At 38.4% G+C, this 18,028-nt stretch overlaps 1 protein-coding gene across 2 annotated transcripts in view; it reads left to right on the top strand.

The window, feature by feature from the left end:
• Positions 1–18,028, top strand: part of DNAJC24 (DnaJ heat shock protein family (Hsp40) member C24) — a 73,326-nt gene that overhangs the window by 35,422 nt on the left and 19,876 nt on the right. The window lies entirely within an intron of this gene.

The following is an 18,028-nucleotide window of genomic DNA, read 5'->3' on the forward strand; positions in this document are numbered from 1 at the left end:
TTGTTATTTTTTTTTAAGTCCTGTGAAAATGTCATTGGTAATTTGTTAGGGATTTAATTGAGTCTGTTGATTGCCTTGGATAGTATGGTCATTTTAACAATATTGAGTCATCCATTCCAGAATATCTTTCTGTCTCTTTGTATGCTCTTCAGTTTCCTTCCCCAACATTTTACAGTGTTTGGTGTATAGGTCTTTTGCCTCCTTAGGTAGGTTTATTCCCAGATATTTTTTTCTTTTAGATGTGATGGTAAATTGGATTGTTTCCTTAATTTCTCTTTCTGATAGTTTATTGTTAGTGTATAGAAATGAAACAGATTTATGTGTGTTAATTTTGTGCCCTGTATGAATTTGTATTAATTTTGGCCTTTATTATGTTTTACCAAATTCACTGATGAACTCTGTTTTCTGGTGGTGTCTTTTGGATTTTCTCTGTATTGTATCATGTCATCTGCAAACAGTGACAGTTGTATTTATTCTTTTCCAATTTGAATTTCTTTTCTTTTTCTTCTCTGATTGCTGTGGCTGGGACTTCCACAGTTCTGTTCAGAAAAAGTGACAAGAGTGGGCATCTTTGTTTTTTTCAATTACAAATGGATGCTCAATTTTATCAAAAGCTTTTTTTGGATCTACCCACTCATTTATGGTCAATTAACCTATATCAAAGGAGGCAAGACTATGCAATGAAGAAAAAACAGTCTCCTCAATAAGTGGTTCTGGGAAAACTGGACAGTCACATGTAAAATGAAATTAGAACATTCTCTAATACCAAATACAAAAATAAACTCAAAATGGATTAAAGACCTAAATATAAGATCAGATAGTATAAACTTCTTGGTGGAAAACAGGCAGAACACTCTTTTGACATAAATTACAGCAGTAATTTTTTTGATCTGTCTCCTAGAGTAATGGACATAAAAGCAAAACAAACAAATGGGACCTAATTAAAAGATTTTGTACAGCAAAGAAATGGAGAAGGAAATGGCAAACCATTCCAGTATTCTTGCCTGGAAAATCCCATAGACGGAGAAGCCTGATAGGCTGCAGTCCATGGGGTCACTGGGAGTCGGACACGACTGAGCAACTTCACTTTCACCTTTCACTTTCATGCATTGGAGAAGGAAATGGCAACCCACCCCAGTGTTCTTGCCTGGAGAATCCCAGGGACGGGGGAGCCTGGTGGGCTGCCGTCTGTGGGGTCACACAGAGTCGGACACGACTGAAGTGACTTAGCAGCAGCAGCAATATGTAAGAAGGAGAAGGAAATGGCAACCCACTCCAGTACTCTTGCCTGGAAAATTCCATGGACTGAGGAGCCTGGTGGGCTACAGTCCATGGGGTCGCAAAGAGGCAGACCCGACTGAGCGACTTCACTTTCACTTTTCAGTTTCATGCATTGGAGAAGGAAATGGCAACCCACTCCAGTGTTCTTGCCTGGAGAATCCTGGGGACGGGGTGCCTGGTGGGCTGCCGTCTATGGGGTCGCACAGAGTCGGACACGACTGAAGTGACTTAGCAGCAGCAGCTTGGTATAAAGACACAAATAGCCCAATGGATAGAAGACTGAAATAGACATTTTATTTTTCCAAAGAAGATATCCAGATGGCCAGTAGGCACATGAAAAGATACTCACTCTACATGGCTCATTATTAGAGAAATGCAAATCAAAACTACAGTGAAGTGGAAGTCTACAAATAATAGATGCTGGAGAAGGTGTGGAGAAAAAGGAATCCTCTTACACTGTTGTGGGAAAGCAGGTTGGTTCAGCCATTGTGGAAAACAGTATGGAGATTCCTCAAAAACCTAAAAGTGAACCATGTGAACCAGTGATTCCACTCCTAGGCATCAATCCAGAAAAGACAAAACCTCTAATTTGAAAGATATATGCACCCCTATGTTCCTGTTAGGCTGGTGCAAAAGTAATTGCAGTTTTGCATTCTTGAGCTTTCCTGTTTGATATTGGAATTTTAAATTTAACATTGTTAAATGTTATGCATCATTTGAATGTGCATTTCTGGCTTTATGCTTTTTTTGCTAATAATTTATTACTTGCTGTTTATTTTATATTTACTTTAGACAAGGGAAATGATGTTAGACAAAAAGCAAATTCTACTGATGTTCTTATTTGAGTAAAGCAGTGGAGACAACCAGCAATATCAACAATGCGTTTGGCCCAGGAACTGCTAATGAACGTACAGTGAAGTGGTGGTTAGAGAAGTTTTGCAAAGGAGACAAGAACCTTAAAGATAAGAAGCACAGTGGCCAACCATCAGAAGTTGACAACCAGTTGAGAGGATCATCAAAGCTGATCCTTTTACAACTACGTGAGAAGTTGTGAAGAACTCAGTATTGACAATTCTGTGGTTATTTGGCATTTGAAGCAAATTGGAAAGATGAAAAAGTTCGGTAAGTGGGTGCCTCATGAGCTGACTGCAAATAAAAAAAAATCATTGTTTTGAAGAGTCATTTTCTCGTATTCTACATAACAACAGTGAACCATTTCTCAATTGAACTGTGACATGTGATGGAAAGTGGATTTTATACAACAACCGATAACAACTAGCTCAGTGACTGGACCAAGAAGCTTCAAAGCACTTCCCAAAGCGAAATTTGCACTAAAAAAGGTCATGGTTACTGTTTGGTGGTCTGCTCCCTGTCTGATCCACTACAACTTTCTGAATTCCAGTGAAACCACTACATCTGAAAAGTATGCTCAGCAAATCAGTGAGATGCACTGAAAACTGCAATGCCTGCAGCTGGCGTTGGTCAACAGAAAGGGCCCAATTTTTCCCCATGACAGTGCTTGACTGCACGTCATACAACCAGTGCTTCAAAAGTTGGACAAATTGGGCTGCAAAGTTTTGCCTCATCTGCCATATTCACCTGACCCCTCGCCAACCAACTACCACTTCTTCAACCATCTAGACAACAAAGCACTTCCACAACCAGCAGGATGCAGAATATGCTTTCCAAGTGTTGGTTGAATCCTGAAGCACAGATTTTTACACTATAGGAATAAACAAACTTATTTTTCATTGGCTAAATGTTTTGATTATAATGGTTCCTATTTTGATTAATAAAGATATGTTTGAGCCTGGTTATAATGATTTAAAATTCGTGGTGCAAAGCCACAATTACATTTCGCCAACCTAAGAGCACTGTTCATGATAGCCAAGACATAGAAACAACTTAGTGTCCATCGATAGATAAACAGATAAAGAAGAGGTTTTATATATATATGTGTGCAAACATACACATACAATAGAATATTACTGAGCTGTGGAAAGGAATGAAATAACACCATTTGCAACAACATGAACGGACCTAGAGATTATCATTCTAAGTGAAGTAAGTCAGAGAAAGACAAATACTATATATCACTTATATGTGGAATCTAAAAAAGTGATAAAAATGAGCTTAGTTACAAAACAGAAATACTGGCTGATGTAGAAAATGAACTTGTCATTACCAAAGGGGGAAAGGAGGGTGATAAATTAGGAGGTTGGGATTAACAGATACACAAATATATATAAAATAGATAAACAACAAGGACCTACTATATAGCACAGGAAACTGTATTCAGTATCTTATAATAATCTATAATGGAAAAAGTCTTGAAAAGGAATGCATATATACACACACACATCTTTACATCATTTATATAGATAGCTGAATCACTTCGCTGTACGCGTGAAGCTAACTGCTGCTACTGCTGCTAAGTCACTTCAGTCGTGTCCGACTCTGTGTGACCCTATAGACGGAAGCCCACCAGGCTCCCCCGTCCCTGGGATTCTCCAGGCAAGAACACTGGAGTGGGTTGCCATTTCCTTCTCCAATGTGTGAATGTAAAAAGTGAAAGTGAAGTCGCTCAGTCGTGTCCGACCCTTAGCGACCCCACGGACTGCAGCCAACCAGGCTCCTCCATCCATGGGATTTTCTAGGCAATAGTACTGGAGTGGCTTGCCATTGCCTTCTCCGCGTGAAGCTAACACAACATTGTAAATCAATTATTCTTCAATAAATTTTTTTAAGCCAGGGTCATTCCTGTAAAGTTTGGTAGAACAGGAGAAAATTAAAATCACAAGTTTATGTATGAAAAAACCAGTAATTTTTGAAAAGGAGAGTGACTATGTTTGAATCCTAATAATTTCACTTTAATGAATAATAATATGAATCCTACTCTGTAAGATCAGCTGTGACTTAGTCATACAAATTCATATTGTCTCACTCTGAAATCAATACTTTAACATATTATTCATTTGTATAATATTGATATTTTGTCTTTCAGTTTCTTCAGATATATTGGCTTGGTCAAAAAGTTAATTTGCGTTTTAACATACAATGTTACAGAAAAAACTGAACAGCTTTTTGTTTCAGAGGTCTGCTAATTGCAGGTTGTCGGTAAACAGATAATTCAGCATTAAAAAAAAAAAAAAACAGGAATAGAAAGAACATACTTTGAGGGAGGTGAAGACATAATGAACTGGGGAAAATTGTTTTGGAAAAGGACCTGTTTTCCTGGGAGGTTTTTGTTTGTTTTGTTTTGGTTTTTAGTACACCAACTTAGAAACTTCTGTTTTTTCAAAGTGGTGGAAAGTTAGGTTTTAATATAAATAATTTCACAATTTTGCGATCTGTTCTCATTAATGATACAAGGACAGTCTTTTTCCCTCCTTGTACGTTTGAGAGGTTAATAATCATTGCCAGTTATGGCAAGTAAGACCAAGGAGAAGTATAGTAGGAAGACTTTCCTGAACCTGAGGAGAATTTGATAAGTTGATTCTATACTCTTTCCTGGCTTCCTCATCTATTTCCTTCTCAGATGGACCCTTCTGTAGAGAGCTATTAAGCAAGTTTGTTGTGCTGAAAAATGGCAGAGAGAAACTGTTCTCCCACAACCCTAGTTCTTTACTAGTTGGCTCCGAGATCCTGTTGTCTGCATCCTTTCCTTATAGAAACCTCAGAGGCCCAGTGGTGGGGAGCATCATGCCTATAGCCTCATTCCTTCCAGCGGTCCTTGATTCTACTTTTCTGGTAGGTGGTAGCAATGGTGACGCCACAGCAGAATGGAGCTTATGGGCAGAAATTCAGGCCTCCCACCTTTCTCAGATGTAGGAAAAAAGTAAGGCCTCAAATATGAGCCTTGGGCTCTGCAGCAGCTCATCAGGACTCAGACAGTTCACTTCAGGTTGGAGTTTGAGGGAGTGTTACACTGCAAGGCCTCTTGCCCTCTGGGACATATTTTGGAGGAGTTTTGTAGGGAGATTGGAAGAGAGGGGAGCATAAGTAGGTGTTATGTGAGAGAAGTAGATGAAAAGTTGTTGGGGGAGGCTTCAGAAGTGTTGGTGAGGGTCACTTGCCATAGTATTTAAAGATTAAGAGCAAAGAGATGGAGTTATTTACAGTTAACTCTTATTGACTTAACTGTAGTTCTTTTCTTTGTCTTGTTTTGAGAGGAGAGACAGGGATGTGATAAGTACTTCAGGGGAAAAGGTCTTTGGTTTTTATAAAATTATAAAATATTAAAAATCTAATTTTCATGAAATATTTTAATAGAGCCTATATTTAATATTTCAGTAAATCCAAAGCAGTTCTTCACCAGTAAAAATGTTGGGGAATGCTACTTTAGTTGTCAGATACTATTGTGATCAGATTTACTAGTGCTTATTACATAATTCTCTCAACTTGACCATTTCAGTTTTATTTCACAACTGATGTCCAAAGAAATGAATTTTGATTCTCTTTGAGGTAAGGAGTACCTCAAAATGTAGTGATGACTGGACTTAAAAAGCATAAGAACTCGGGATAAAAATGATCTGAACAAAAATAAAAATAAGCTTTTATTCAATGGTAATATATGTGTTGCATTTTGAAGTTCCTCAGTAGTATTCTGCGCTATAATCTGTTTGAAAATGTGTATCTGCTGTGATATTATGGAAATTGAACATTGGTCCTATTGGGGCTTGGCAAGTAATACAGATATAGTTAAGATCAGTTCAGTTCAGTCTCTCAGTCATGTCTGACTCTGCGACCCCATGGACTGCAGCACCCCAGGCTTCCCTGTCCATCACCAATTCCCAGAGCTTACTCAAACTCATGTCCATTGAGTCAGTGATGCCATCCAACCATCTCATCCTCTTGTTGGCCCCTTCTCCTCCCGCCTTCAATCTTTCCCAGCATCAGGGTCTTTTCCAACACTTAAGACAGTTTTACCCATATACACAACTAGTGTGATGCCATCTGAATACGGCTATTAAAAACAGCTTCATGGAAGGGGTGCATTTGATCTGGTGGAGGATGTTCCATTGGCGATAACAGCATAAGTTAGACATAGAAACAGAAAGGTATGAGTGTTCAGGGATGATACCTGAAGGTCTAGTCTAGAATGTGTAGAATGACAAGACTTGACATGGATAGTGTATCTACAATACTTGTAATAGATAAAGCTGGAATGGTAGGTGGAGTTCTTTTATTGGAGGACTTTACTTGTAAGCATAAAATATTGTGTCTAATTTATTATGCAATCACTGGACAATTAAAAATTTTGAGATGAAAAATGACATTGTCAGGGTTTTAAGTTAAGACAAGTGAATTTGGAAGCAGGTGGGTGAACTGGAGAGCTGGCAGAATATGAATGCTGGGGACCAGATAAGAGCTTCTGTTGAACTACGTTTGTCATTTGAAATAGAAAGGACAATATTTTAGGTAGAATCTGGTGCTTAATGGGATGAAGAAAAGGGAGGTTACTCTGATATTATAGCTTAGATTATTAGGAAATGTATTTTTCTTTAATTTATTCATTCAGCATTTATTAAGCTTGGTGGTAGTCTTAACAGACAAGGAATTCATCAGGAGAAGGAACCACTTTTAGAGTCTGGATGATAAATTGGGTTTTAGATGTGTTGAACTTGTAGTGCTAGTGAGTTAGCTCTTAGAAGGTATTTGAAGTTTGGTTCTGGAATTCACGAAAGTGTGAAACTAGAGATGAGAGCTAGCATCCTGTTAATGATACTACTCATTGTTAATATGTGGAGAAAAACCAAAGTGCTGTGTCCTCAGGGGCCACCTTGGTAGATCAAAATATCATTGGCATGGTGATTTGGGGATTTTTGTTTAATCAAATTTGCCTGGAGTCCTTTTCATTGTTACTTGTTATTTTTTATTTGCAGTCAATATTTTACTAATCAAAACAACATAATCACAAATGTGTTGTAAAGGATTAATATATGACCTCCTTAACTTTTTGTTCAATTTAATGTTTAAGTAGCAGACTCTGGTAACATAAAGCAATAGTTCCTTTTGAAAAGGAATATAAGAAAGACTCCCCAGGTAACTCAGGGGTAAAGAATCCGCTTCCCAGTGCAGGAGACGCAGGTTCAATCCCTGGGTCCAGAAGATCCTCTGAAGTAGGAAATGCAACCCACTCCAGTATTCTTGCTTGAAACAGCCCATGGACAGAGGAACCTGGCCGGCTAGAGTCCATGGGGTCACAAAGAGAATGACTACGCTACTGACCACCCCCTCACACACCTTTGTTTATGTGATCTGAAATATTACTTTATTGTGTAGTGGTCAGTTTATCATAAAACTGTCTTGTGCATTCACTTTAAAGAAATACCATTTCATTTCAACTTTATTTCGCTTAGTCAATAGAAAAGGTCATTTGGGGCTAATGCATATATAAATTTTCACTAAAAACTTTTAGAAGTTGCTAGAATTTTCACAAAGTGTTTTGTTTTGTTTTTTTGCTTTTTTTGCAATTTATGCATATTTCAGTTCTTTCCCCTTTTGTGTGTTTTCTAATAGAAAAACAATTGTTAAACCTACCAGTGGACACTGTTGCAGTGTTCAGTAGCAGAAGCATCATACAAATTATAACCCCCTCTTTTAAAAAAACTCAGCAGGTTAAAATACCACTTACATATTGTTCAGATTTCATCACCTTCATCACTGAAGTTGGCATTTGTGCAAACAATCAAATAAAGAGGTTGGCATTTATGATTACTGAACAAAAGGTATCAAATATCAAAAAATTTCTGACTTGAAACACTTAATTTTCATTGTGGTGTTAATAGGTTAACAATTGAGGAGTGTCACTCGCCTCTTTTTTAAAGTTCGTATTTGGAGGAATGCATTTGTCAAGGGAAATTTTCATGGAGCACTAATTTTCTGACTTGCAGTGAATTCTTTGTTTTAAGCATGCTAACAGTGTCCTTCTCAGACCTCAGCATGCATAATAACTGCGAAGGGTTTGGTGAGACAGATTCTGGGGTCCCCTCTGCAGGTTTGGGATGGGGCCATCTTCTAATGAGCTCTCAGATAATGCTGATGCTGCAAATCTGAGGACCACATTTTGAATTGCACTGAGCTGACACAATGAATATTCATTGGATGGACTGTTGCTGAAGTTCCAATACTTAGGCAACCAATGCGAAGAGCGGACTCACTGGAAAAGACCCTGATTGGGAAAGATTGAGATGGCAGAGAATGAGATGGTTAGGTAGCATCCCTGACTCAGTGGACTTGAATCTGAGCAAATCTAGGAGATATTGGAGGACAGAGGAGCTTGGTTGGCGTGCTACAGTCCACAGGGTTGCAAAGAGTCAGAACTTAACAACTGAAAAACAAAAATGAGCTGACACAGAGTGATAGTCATTCTAGGATTAGTCATTTTGAAAGCACTTGAATTTACTATATGGAGAAAATATAACATTAACATTATAACATTATAATGACCATGTGTCATAACATTATAATGATCATTATAATGACCATGTGTTAACATTACATTAACATTATAACAGTATAATATTAACATTATAAGATTAACATGTTTCATGTTAATCAACCCATTGCCATAAAATCTCAGCTAGTCAGAATTGAGTCCATAATTAAAACATTAGTTATCAATTAGGTAGTTTATCAGTTAGGAAATAGATTGCCCATACCAATTCTGTTAAAAAATTATAGCATTTTCTGTATATCTTTTGTAGTGTCATGAGTGATCCTTTATGTTTTATCAAGACAGTTTCTTAATCTTTTGTTTGTATTCATTTTTTTCATCCTCAGCAAGTGACTTAAGGATTTAAAAAACATAGGTCTATATCGAAAAATTTTTCCCACATGTGAAGAAGTTACATAAATCATAAAGTTGTAAATGTCAAGCCAATTGAGAATAGTAAATAATACTTCTCTAAAATTTTGGAGATAAACAGCTCTGTCCTGTTATAAAGAATCACAGAGAAATACTCTTCTAGGTTTTCTTAGAATTGTGACATGTTTATCATGTTTTAATTTTGAATGCATTTTAGTTCTCTGCATAGCAATACTAAACTTTTAATGATGTTTTAAATTTTTTTGGAGGTTGGCATATATACTTGAGAGTAATAAAACTGTATTTCCATACACTAGAATGTAATTCAAACTTTTCACTAATTCCTATCATTCTCTTCATTAGTTTTCTGTGTTTTTATTGTACTTTTCTCTGTTTAATATTGGAAGAAATTTCTAAGTTTTCTTTTGTGGCTTAGAAAAATTTGTTAAATTCCTTTTAAAACATTTAGACATTTGAAGGTATTTGTTTATTGAGATATAGTCAACATATCTCAACAGAAAAGTTCAGTCCTGCTGGTTCAGATGGTAAAGAATCTGTGTGCAATGCAAGAGACCTGGGTTTGATCCCTGGGTCTGGAAGATCCCCAGGAGGAGGACAGGGCAACCCACTCCAATGTTCTTGCCTGGAGAATTCCATGGACAGAGGAGTCTCACGGGCTACAGTCCATAGGGTAGCAAAGAGTTGTTCCCGACTGAGTGACTAACACACATGGTCATCATACACTGAAAAATGCATGAGTCTTAAGGGTTTAGTTTGGTGAAATTTGATACCGTGTAACTACCATCCCAAACAGGATACTGAACATTTCTATTTTCCCAGAGAATTCTCTTATGTCCCTTTCCAGTTAATTTACACACACACCCCCATAACCTATTTCTACCTGGCAACCAACTTTTATTAATTTTTATCACTATATTCATCGCTAGGTATTCTTAGGGGATTGGTTCTAGGACATCCTGAGGATACTAAAATCCAAGGATGTTCAAGTTCTTTATGTAAAATGGCATATCCAGAGATATGGAGGGTCAGCTGTATAGGTTTAGTTCTGCCTGAATTTGGATTTTATATCAGTGTATGGATGTGAGAGTTGGACTGTAAAGAAAGCTGATCGCCGAAGAATTGATGCTTTTGAACTGTGGTGTTGGAGAAGACTCTTGAGAGTCCCTTGTACCGCAAGGAGATCCAACCAGTCCATTCTAAAGGAGATCAATCCTGGGTGTTCATTGGAAGGACTGATGCTAAAGCTGAAACTCCAGTACTTTGGCCACCTCATGCAACGAGTTGACTCACTGGAAAAGACTCTGATGCTAGGAAAGGTTGGGGGCGGGAGGAGAAGGGGACGACAGAGAATGAGATGGCTGGATGGCATCACCGACTCTGTGGACATGAGTTTGAGTGAACTCCGGGAGTTGGTGATGGACAGGGAGGCCTGGCGTGCTGTGATTCATGGGGTCGCGGAGAGTCGGACATGAGTGAGCGACTGAACTGAACTGAACTGAACTGAATCATATACTATGTATCCTTTATTCTTGTTTCTCTTGCCTAACATAATGTTTCATTTTTACTTGTTTTTATTTATTTTTTGGGGGGGGGCCAAACTGGGGCATGTGGGATCTTAGTTCCTGGACCAGGAATTGAACCCATGCCCCCTACAGTGGAAGCATGGAGTCTTAATCACTGGATTGCTAGAGAAGTCCCAACATAATGTTTTAGATATCCATCTGTGTTATTATTGACTGTATCAAATTTGTTTTCTTCTTTGTTGTTGAGTAGTATTCCCTTACCGATATACTATAGTTTATCCATTCTCCTGTTGAGAGACATTTTTGTTTCCAGGTTTTAGCTGTTAATGAATAAGTGTGTTGGTACAGTCTAAGTCTTTTTGTGAACATAGACTTTTTATTTCTCTGAGGTAGCTATTTAGCAGTGAAATTGCTTGACCTCAAGATAGATAGATGTGTGTGTTTATAAGAAATTGTCAAATTGTTTCCTGCCAGCAACATATGAAAGTTCCAGTTACTCCATATCCTCATCAGCATTTAGCTTTATCAGTGTTTTTTTATTTGAGCCACTGTATTAGGTGCTAGTAATTTCTCATGATTTTAATATGTATTTTCCTGATAACTAATGAAGACGTTTGAGTGTATATTCATGTATAATTATCTATTCATCTGTCTTCTTTTGAAAAATGTCTGTTCAAGTTCCCCCCCTCCTTATTTTTAATTAGTATGTCTTTTTACCACTGATTTATAGAATTTTTTATTTGTTTATTCTGGATACAAATCCTGTATTAGATAAATATTTAGGCAGTATTTTTTTTTTCTCTATCTGTGGCTTGTCTATTTATTTTCTTAATGGTATGTTCGATGAGCTAAAAGTTTTAAAATTGCGTGTAGTTTACCCATTTTGTTCATTATAGTTTGTGCTTTTTTGTCAAAGCAATCTATGCCAAGGGACAAAGATACTGTGTTTCATTCTAGAAGCTTTATGGTTCTGAGTTTTACATCTATGATTTATCTTGAATTAATTTTTGTATACGTAATGAGATAGAGACTGAGGTTAACTTTTTTCCCCGTGGACATCCAGTTGTTTCAACATTGTTTGTTCTATGCTGTCCTTTCCAAATTGAACTGCCTTGGCACCTTTGTTGAAAAACAAGTGACTGTATATGTATGGTCTAGTTCTAGACTCTTCCATTCCATCAATTTGTATATATTTCTGCCAGTAATACATTCTTGATTACCACAGCTTTATTTTTTAATTTTTACAATGTTGTGTTTGGTTTTTGCCATACATACCATAGCTTTATTGGAGAAGGAAATGGCAACCCACTCCAGTATTCTTGCCTAGAGAATCCCGTGGACAGACGAGCCTGGTGGGCTGCTATCCATAGGGTCGCACAGAGTCAGACACGACTGAAGCGACTTAGCATGCATTGGAGAAGAAAATGGCAATCCACTCCAAAGTTCTTGCCTGGAGAATCCCAGGGACAGAGGAGCCTGGTGGGCTGCTGTCTGTGGAGTCTCACAGAGTTGAACACGACTGAAGCAATTTAGCAGTAGCAGCCATAGCTTTATGTCAAGTCTTGAAATCAGGTCATACAAGTCCTCCAACTTTGTGCTTTTTGAAGATTCTTTTGCTTGTTATAGATCCTTTGTATCTATTTTTTTTTAATCTTTCATTTTTTTTGTCATGCCATGTGGCATGCAGGATCTTAGTTCCTAGAAAAGGGATCAAACCATGCCCTCTACAGTTTGCATAGTAAAGGCCATATGTGATAAACCTACAGCAAACATTATTCTCAATGGTGAAAAACTGAAAGCATTCCCCCTAAGATCAGGAATAAGAAAAGGGTGTCCACTTTCACCATTATTATTCAACATTGTTCTGGAAGTCCTAGCTACAGCAATCAGAGAAGAAAAAGAAATAAAAGGAATCTGATCGGAAAAGAAGTAAAGCTCTCACTGTCTGCAAATGACATGATACGGTACATAGAAAACCCTAAATAGAGTATCAGAAAATTACTAGAACTAATCAGTGAATTTAGCAAAGTTACAGGATACAAAATCAATACACAGAAATCACTTGCGTTTCTATATACTAACAATAAAAAATCAGAAAAAGAAATTAAGGAATCCCATTCACCATTGCAACAAAAATAAATATCTAGGAATAAACTTTTCTGCTTCATTGACTATGCCAAAGCCTTTGACTGTGTGGATCACAATAAACTGTAGAAAATTCTGAAAGAGATGGGAATACCAGACCACCTGACCTGCCTCTTGAGAAACCTGTATGCAGGTCAGAAAGCAACAGTTAGAACTGGACATGGAACAATAGACTGGTTCCAAATAGGAAAAGGAGTATGTCAAGGTTGTATATTGTCACCCTGCTTATTTAACTTACATGCAGAGTACATCATGAGGAATGCTGGGCTGGAAGAAGCACAAGCTGGAATCAAGATTGCCGGGAGAAATATCAATAACCTCAGATGTGAAGATGACACCACCCTTATGGCAGAAAGTGAAGAGGAACTGAAAAGCCTCTTGATGAAATTGAAAGAGGAGAGTGAAAAGGTTGGCTTGAAGCTCAGCATTCAGAAAACAAAGGTCATGGCATCTGGTCTCATCACTTCATGGGAAATAGATGGAAAAACAGTGGAAACAGTGTCAGACTTTATTTTTTTGGGCTCCAAAATCACTGCAGATGCTGATTGCAGCCATGAAATTAAAAGACGCTTACTCCTTGGAAGGAAAGTTATGACCAACCTAGACAGTATATTAAAAAGCAGAGACATTACTTTGCCAACAAAGGTCTGTCTTGTCAAGGCTATGGTTTTTCCAGTGGTCATGTATGGATGTGAGAGTTGGACTGTGAAGAAAGCTGATCGCCGAAGAATTGATGCTTTTGAACTGTGGTGCTGGAGAAGACTCTTGAGAGTCCCTTGGACTGCAAGGAGATCCAACCAGTCCATTCTAGAGGAGATCAATCCTGGGTGTTCATTGGAAGGACTGATGCTGAACTGAAACTCCAATACTTTGGCCACCTCATGCAAAGAGTTGACTCACTAGAAAAGACTCTGATGCTGGGAAGGATTGGGGGCGGGAGGAGAAGAGGACGACAGAGAATGAGATGGCTGGATGGCATCACTGACTCAATGGACATGAGTTTGAGTGAACTCCGGGAGTTGGTGATGGACAGGGAGGCCTAGCGTGCTGTGATTCATGGCGTCGCAAAGAGTCGGTCACTACTGAGCGACTGAACTGAACTGAACTGAAAGAGACAAAAGAACTGTTCACAGAAAATTATAAGACACTAATGAAAGAAATCAAAGACGACATTAACAATTGGAGAGATATTCCAATACCCAGAGATATTTCTGGGTAGGAAGAATCAATATTGTGAACATGACTATACTACCAAATGCAGTGTACAGATTCAATGCAATCCCTATCAAATTACCAATGTCATTTTTCACAGAACTAGAACAAAAAAATTTCACAATTCATATGGAAACACAAAAGACTCCAAATAGCCAAAGCAGTCTTGAGAAAGAAGAATGGAGCTGGAGGAATCAACCTTCCTGACTTCAGATTATACTACAAAGTTACAGTCATCAAGACAGTATGGTACTGGCACAGAAACAGAAATATAGACCAATGGAACAAGATAGAAAGCCCAGAAATAAACCCATGCACCTATGGTACCTTATTTTTGACAGAGGAGGCAAGAATATACAATGGGGCAAGTATAGCCTCTTCAAAAAATGGTGCTGGGAAAACTGGACAGCTACACGTTAAATAATGAAATTAGAGCACTTCCTAACACAATATACAAAGATAAACTCAAAATGGATTAAAGACCTAAATGTAAGGCCAGAAACTATAAAACTATTAGAGGAAAACATGGGCAGAATACTCAGTGATATAAATCAAAGCAACATCCTCTATGACCCACCTCCTAGAGTAATGGAAATAAAAACAAAAGTAAACAAGTGGGCCCTGATTAAACATACAAGCTTTTGCACAGCAAAGGAAACTATAAGCAAGGTGAAAAGACAACCCTCAGAATGGGAGAAAATAATAGCAAATGAAACAACTGACAAAGGATTAATTTCCAAAATATACAAGCAGCTCATACAACTCATTGCCAGAAAAACAAACATCCCAATCAGAAAGTAGGATAAAGACCTAAACAGACATTTCTCCAAAGAAGACATACCAGATGGCTAACACATGAAAAGATGCTCAACATCAGTCTTTATTCAATTCAGTTCAGTCGCTCAGTCATGTCCGACTCTTTGCGACCCCATGAATCACTGCACGCCAGGCCTCCCTGTCCATCACCAACTCCCTGAGTTCACTCAAACCCATGTCCATCAAGTCGGTGATGCCATCCAGCCATCTCATTCTCCATCGTCCCCTTCTCCTCCTGCCCCCAATCCCTCCCAGCATCAGAGTCTTTTCCAGTGAGTCAACTCTTCGCCTGAGGTGGCCAAAGTATTGGAGTTTCAGCTTTAGCATCAGTCCTTCCAATGAACACCCAGGATTGATCTCCTTTAGAATGGACTGGTCAGATCTCCTTGCAGTCCAGGGGACTCTCAAGAGTCTTCTCCAATACCACAGTTCAAAAGCATCAATTCTTCAGTGATCAGCTTTCTTCACAGTCCACCTCTCACATCCATACGTGACCACTGCTGCTGCTGCTCAGTCGCTTCAGTTGTGTCCGACTCTGTGCGACCCCATGGATGGCAGCCCGCCAGGCTCCCCCGTCCCTGGGATTCTCCAGGCAAGAACACTGGAGTGGGTTGCCATTTCCTTCTCCAATGTGTGAAAGTGAAAAGTGAAAGTGAAGTCGCTCAGTTGTGTCCGACTCTTCATGACCCCATGGACTGTAGCCACTAGAGAAATGCAAATCAAAACTACAATGAGATACCACCTCACACCAGTCAGAATGGCCATCATCAAAAAGTCTACAAACAATAAATGCTGGAGAGGGTGTGGACAAAAGGGAACTCTCTTGCACTGTTGGTGGGAATGTAAATTGATACAGCTGCTATGGAAGACAGTATGGGGATTCCTTAAAAACTATGAATAAAACCACCATATGACCCAGCAATCTCACTCCTAGGCATATACCCTGAGGAAAACAATATTGAAAAAGACATATGTATCTCATTGTTCATTGCAGCACTATTTACAATAGCTAGAATATGGAAGCAACTTAGATGTCTATGGATAGATGAATGGATAAAGAAGAGATGGTACATGTACACAATGGAATATTACTCAGCCATAAAAAAGAATGCATTTGAGTCAGTTCTAATAAGGTGGATGAACCTAGAACCTATTATATAGAGTGAAGTGAGTCAGAAAGATAAATACCATATTCTAATGCATATATACGGAATCTAGAAAAATGGTACTGAAGAATTTATTTACAGGGCAGCAGTGGAGAAACAGACATAGAGGATAGACTTATGGACAAAGGGAGAGGGGAGGAGAGGGTGAGATGTATGGAGAGAGTAGCATGGAAACTTACATTGCCATATGTAAAATAGATAGCCAATGGGAATTTTCTGTATGGCTCAGGAAACTCAAACTAGGGCTCTGTGTCCATCTAGAGGGGTGAGAGATGGGAGGGAGGGGACATATGTATACCTATGGCTGATTCATGTCGAGGTTTGACAGAAAACAACATTCTGTAAAGCAGTTATTCTTCAGTAAAGAAGCAAATTATAAAAAGTAAAATAAAACAGCATAAATTTATTGTTTCACAATTCTGGAGGCTAAAAGTCCACAATCAGTGTAATCGGGGCACAGTCAAGGTGTTGGCAGGGCCACCGTTCCTCTGGAATCTCTAGAGGGAGAGTCTGTTCTTGTCTCTCAGCATTTGGTGGCCGCTTGTGGCCGCATCGCCCCAGTCTTTAAGGCCAGTGTTTAAAGTTTTTCTCTGCACCATCTTCATACCGGCTTTCCCTTTCCCTCTGTGTCAGATCTCCCTCTGCCTCTTTCTTAAAAAAACACTTTGATGATACTTAGGACCCACCTACCCACTCCAGTGTCCTTGCCTGGAGAATCCCAGGGACGGGGGAACCTGGTGGGCTGCCTGCCGTCTATGGGGTCACACAGAGTCGGACACGACTGAAGCGACTTAGCAGCAGCAGCAGGACCCACCTGGGCATTTCAGGATAATCTCCCTAATGTTTAACTTAATCACATCTGCAAAGACCTCTTTTCCAAATAAGAGAACATATACAGGAATTAGGGATTAGGACCTGGTATCCTTGTGGGCTATTATCACAAAATGTATGGTCTGTTTTAGACCTTCATTTTTGTTCTGAAGTTGCTATCAAAGCAGATTGGACTGAGGCTTTTAGCACCCCAAATGACATACTTATTTTCTTGCTATAACTGTCGTTTTTAATTGTCTGTATCACAGTGTAAGATTTATTCCATTCTATTAGCACAACAGAATAGATCTAAAAAGCTTCAGATCATTAATTACTTACTTAAAATAGTAGATGATGAATTACTTATTCAAAACAGTAGTCAGGGAAATACCAAATTAGTGAAAATGAATTGTGTTTTGACTCTCATAGAACTGATATATGACTCAAAATTTAGTGATAGCTTTTAGTTTGGGGCAGCTAGAAACTAATTCTTGCTTTTGTAGGGTTTTCTTGGTCAGGTTGGTAAATTAGGTCCAATGTTTTCTGTTCATTGTACCAACCACTGTTGGTTTTTCTAGTGGCCTATTAGAAATTACCTGTATTCTAGTCTATACTTACATGATACAGCTGCTAGATTAAGAGATTTCTCTAGGGCCTTACTCAATGCTCATGGCATACTGAGATTGAGATTTCACATGTAAGTATATCTTAAATGTGTGCTAGTGGTGTATTTGAGCATATTGCGTGAAATAACATTGACTCATGCCAGAGTTGTTATATATACAGATCATCTTTACGTAGTGTAAGAAGGGTTTGCTGGAGATCTTAATATAGCCAACTCCATTTTGGCTTTGGTACATTATTTAATATCCTAACTTTAAAGATGGATTAAACTTCAGTGTGGGAATAACTTTTATGAGGGTCATTTAATAAATCATGGCCTAAAAAGGATGAAACAATAAGCCTTAGCTTCCTTTTCTTTAGTCATTATATTAATTAGCTTAAATATTTAAATATTGATAGCTGATAGATTTAGACATAGGGAGTGAGGAAGATAAATAGTTAACCAAAAGAAAAATGGAAACTTGATTCTCTTTGCTCTAATAATCTTTGTCCCAGCATGCATGATGTTCACTAGTTCTTCTGGGCAACCAAATACCACAGTAGCTTTTGTTCTGCTAGTGAGGATCATCAGCAGTGTGGAGAAGTTCAGCTTGAAAACAATGTAAGAAAGATTTACTAAT

This window comes from Moschus berezovskii, chromosome 14, assembly GCF_049115385.1.
Source record: "Moschus berezovskii isolate FMDL1 chromosome 14, NW_MosBer_1.0, whole genome shotgun sequence".
NCBI classification, from domain to species: domain Eukaryota; kingdom Metazoa; phylum Chordata; class Mammalia; order Artiodactyla; family Moschidae; genus Moschus; species Moschus berezovskii.